Source organism: Schistocerca piceifrons, chromosome 3 (assembly GCF_021461385.2).
Source record: "Schistocerca piceifrons isolate TAMUIC-IGC-003096 chromosome 3, iqSchPice1.1, whole genome shotgun sequence".
NCBI lineage: Eukaryota > Metazoa > Arthropoda > Insecta > Orthoptera > Acrididae > Schistocerca > Schistocerca piceifrons.
Window position 1 is genome coordinate 96,078,652 of NC_060140.1, and position 4,728 is coordinate 96,083,379.

Genomic DNA, 4,728 nt, shown 5'->3' on the forward strand with positions numbered 1-4,728 from the left:
GTACGCAAAAACAGTATGTAGTTCATTAAAATCTCGAAGTCGTGTCATAGTTGAGCGGTTAAAAACTGTACATAACACCTCCGTACGTCACAGAAGTCGCCTCACGGACGCACCTCTGTGTTCTTCGCATATTTGGGGTGATCTAACCTAGCCGCCTAGACCAGAATAAGATGAGAGTTTGTAATTATTATGTAGTGAGAGTGTGGACTACAAAGACTGTTAAAAAAAATCCATGTTTCAGGGGATGATTGTACGCATCAAAACAACAAAAAATGTCTTACAACCCTGGTTCCTACAAAGCATACATTCTGACATTTGACTGCTTGTTCAGAGGAGGTGCTCAATATGATGTCCACTCATCTCAATGCACGCCTCTGCCCTTTCTGCGTAACAACTCACGCACCCTTTGAAATCGTCCTGATTGGTTCTGAATGAGCTGAGATGCATGGAAGACATGACTGTGTAGTGTCGGCGCCTCTTTTTTTGGAGCGGCATAAATCAATTGCTTCACGTGACCCCATAACCAGAAGTCTAGTGAATTTACACTACTGGCCATTAAAATTGCTACACCACGAAGATGACGTGCTACAGACGCGAAATTTAACCGACAGGGAGAAGATGCTGTGATATGCAAATGATTAGCTTTTCAGAGCATTCACACAAGGTTGGCGCCGGTGGCGACACCTACAACGTGCTGACATGAGGAAAGTTTCCAACCGACTTCTCATACACAAACAGCAGTTGACCGGCGTTGCCTGGTGAAACGTTGATGTGATGCCTCGTGTAATGAGAGAAATGCGTACCATCACGTTTCTGACTTCAATAGAGGTCGGATTGTAGCCTATCGCGATTGCGGTTTATCGTATCGCGACATTGCTGCGCGCGTTGGTCGAGATCCAATGACTGTTAGCAGAATATGGGATCGGTGGGTTCAGGAGGGTAATGCGGAACGCCATGTTGCATCCCAACGGCCTCGTATCACTAGCAGTCGAGATGACAGGCATCTTATCCGCATGGCTGTAACGGATCCTGCAGCAACGTCTCGATCCCTGAGTCAACAGATGAGGACGTTTGCAAGTCAACAACCATCTGCACGAACAGTTCGACGACGTTTGCAGCAGCGTGGACTATCAGCTCGGAGACCATTGCTGTGGTTACCCTTGACGCTGCATCACAGATAGGAGCGCCTGCGATGGTGTACTCAACGACGAACCTGGGTGCACGAATGGCGAAACGTCATTTTTTCTGATGAATCCAGGTTCTGTTTACAGCATAATGATGGTCTCATCCGTGTTTGGCGACATCGCGGTGAACGCACATTGGAAGCGTGTAGTCGTCATCGCCATACTGGTCAATCACCCGGCGTGATGTTATGGGGTGCCATTGGATTTAAGTCTCGGTCACCTCTTGTTCGCATTGACGGCACTTTGAACAGTGGACGTTACATTTCAAATGTGTTATGACCCGTAGCTCTACCCTTCATTCGATCCCTGCGAAACCCTACATTTCAACAGGATAACGCATGACCGAATGTTGCAGGTCCTGTACGGGCCTTTCTGGATACAGAAAATGTTCGACTGCTGCCCTGACCAGCACATTCTCCAGATCCCTCACCAACTGAAAACGTCTGGTCAATCGTGGCCGAGCAACTGGCTCGTCGCAATACGCCAGTCACTACTCGAACTGTGGTATCGTGTTGAAGCTGCATGGGCAGCTGTACCTGTACACGCCATCCAAGCTCTGTTTGACTCAATGCCCAGGCGTATCAAGGCCGTTATTACGGCCAGAGGTGGTTGTTTTGGTTACTGATTTCTCAGGATCTATGCACCCAAACTGCGTGAAAATGTAATCACATGTCAGTTCTAGTATAATATCTTCGTGCAATGAATACCCGTTTATCACCTGCATTTCTTCTTGGTGCAGCAATTTTAATGGCCAGTAGTGCAGTTCCGGGGAACCTGCAGGCCAAGGTATGGGGCCTCCCCGGCCAATCCACCAGAATTCAGATGCCCTCATCAGGTGCCCACGCACAATACGGAGAAAATGTGCTGGTGTACCATCATGCATGAACCACATCTGTAGCCTGTCCTAATATGGAGCATCCTCCAGCAGTAGGCAGTATGTTCTTCAGAAACTGGTGATAACGTGACCCAGTTAATCTCTGTGGTAGCACGTATGGCCCTAGTAATCTATTGCCAAGAACGCCTACCCACATGTTGCTTGAGAATCGATAATGCTGCCATGTTTCTTGAACCGCATGAGGACTTTCATCGGCCCACACACGCTGATTATGGAAATTTAAATATCATCTCGTGTAAACCCTGCCTCATCAGTAAACAAAAAAAATAAACTCCTCCCGAAATGGCTATGAAAGTGCAACGGTACCGACCGGCTGCCGTTTCATCTTCAGACCACAGGCGTCACTGGCTGCGGATATGGAGGGGCACGTGGTCAGCACACCGCTCTCCCGGCCGTATGTCAGTTTCCAGGACCGGAGCCGCCACTTCTCAATCAAGTAGCTCCGCAGTTTGCCTCACAAGGGCTGAGTGCACCCCGCTTGTTAACAGCGCTCGGCAGACCGGATGGTCACCCATCCAAGTGCTAGCCCAGCCCGACAGTGCTTAACTTCGATGATCTGACGGGAACCGGTGTTACCACTGCGGCAAGGCCGTTGGCATCAGTAAACAAAATCTTGGAGGCAAATTGTGGATGTGTACCACACTGACGCAAGAACCACTGGCAGAACTGCACTTTAGCAGGATGGCCTTGTGTCCTAAGAGCCTGGACGCGCTGAATATGGTACGGATACAACAACTGCTTATGAAGTAGCGCCCAGACCAGAGCAGGGGATGACTAAGACCTTCAGCCGCTGCTATTCGTCGCACACTGGTATCAGGATTGTCGTCCACTGCATGTAGAATACGGTCCTCCGTTTCAGGCGTGCGGACTGAACGAGGCCTTCCATTGCCTATTTTGTTGGGTGCTACGAAACCTGTTTCCCCTGGTCGCTGGAAAAAATGGCTGAACAGCTTAACAGGTGGTACCCTGCTTGCTTGAAATCGTTCGGTGTACAGGTTACGGGCTCTCGGATTAACTCCATCTGCTAAATCATAGCATTAAATCATGTCTGCCATTTCTCTTGTGGAATAAAAGGCATCCATTGCTAGGTTGTGTCAGAATATTTGGAAGAGATTAAACATGATGTTCCGCACCACAAACTTCACAGTAACATGTACTTTAAACGTGACCTGCAAGTAGGTCAAACATCACGGTATACTCCCGGAGTACGGAGAAGTCTACGCGAACATAGACAAATGTAATAAGACTAAAATACAGTCACACAACGTAAACGGAAAAACTTACTCAGACCATTGAGCCAAATAATGATTACGTCTATACTGCACGTGAGTATCCTAGCAATCTGTTAATCCTGGTATGACACGGAGGGCCAATGCAATAACGGTACTCATATCCACAACCACATGTTGCTGATGCTTTCCTAGCTTGCAGCATTCCATGACAGGGGCTGTAATTAACGTTAATTATCGGGTAGTCGTCTGCAGTACGACAAGTAATGCACTGCCGTGGATGACATCACAACGGCACCTCCTATGAATACGTATTCATATGTCATATGTCAGAACGTATGCTTTGTAGGACCTACGGTCACAAGACATTTTTGTTTTGTTTTGATGCACACTATCGTCCCCTGAAATATTGGACACTTTTTTTTTAAACATCTTGTATAGTAAGAGGAGCGCCGACTTACACAAAAGGTGTTGGTTACCACCTAAGCTAAACATGAATAAATAACATTTTGAAAAAAAAATCAGTCAAATGTTTTGTGGTATTTGTTTCGAAGTAAGTAATAGAATAGATTAGAGAAACATTTGACGCACATTTCTTGCTGTACATGGTTTCTAGTATCACTGAATCGCGCGTCAAATGGTTCTCTAATCTATTTTATTTCTTATTTTTAAATAAATCATTTTACAAAATATTTAATTGAGCTTTTTCACTTTCTTTCTTTTCACTTTTTGTTCAGAAAGCGTAATCCGTTTGACACCACATTTCCTTTCCTAGCATCTTCCTGCGTTTAGTGCTTCACTGAAAGGACACCATTTTAACAGTTAAATACCGCACCAACGCAACATTGCATGCGCAAAGTAGATCGGCCTTGAAGAGTTCAACTTTTTGGATAGTTCATTTACACAACTGCTGTTAGTGAAATATATTAGCAATTTCCCGTCAAAGAACTAACTAAGTTTTTCTTGATTAGCCTGATTACTTTCAAGCAATTAGATACAGCTTCGCAAAATTGGCCCGTCAATTTGATACCCCATTCGTCTATACCCCACTCTTCGATGAGCTATGAAAAATCGCAAAAACATCCATTGTGTAATTTATAGGGAGTTTTGTTTACGCTCCGCTCAAACATTTGACCAAAAAGCTACAACTTGCTTTGGAAAATGGTTACAGAATTTCTTTTTTCAACAACATGTTTGTCATCACACGGACGAACGGTTTCTGAGGTAGTTCAATAAAAGAAGCGACTCTATTAAAATATCAGACATTTCCCCTACAAAGATGGTTGCTGGCTGCACGGTATGGCTTAAGATACGGTTACTGCGAAGTCGGAGCGGACGTCGTCTTATTTGGCGACGGACTGTGTATCAGTGACGTCACGGCCGGAAGCACGGCTATATCAGGACAACGCCGCTAACGGGA

At 45.7% G+C, this 4,728-nt stretch overlaps 1 pseudogene; it reads right to left on the reverse strand.

Annotated features, from left to right (window-relative positions):
* Positions 1-2,558: 2,558 nt before the first annotated feature.
* Positions 2,559-2,676, reverse strand: LOC124791112 (annotated as a pseudogene).
* Positions 2,677-4,728: the final 2,052 nt, after the last annotated feature.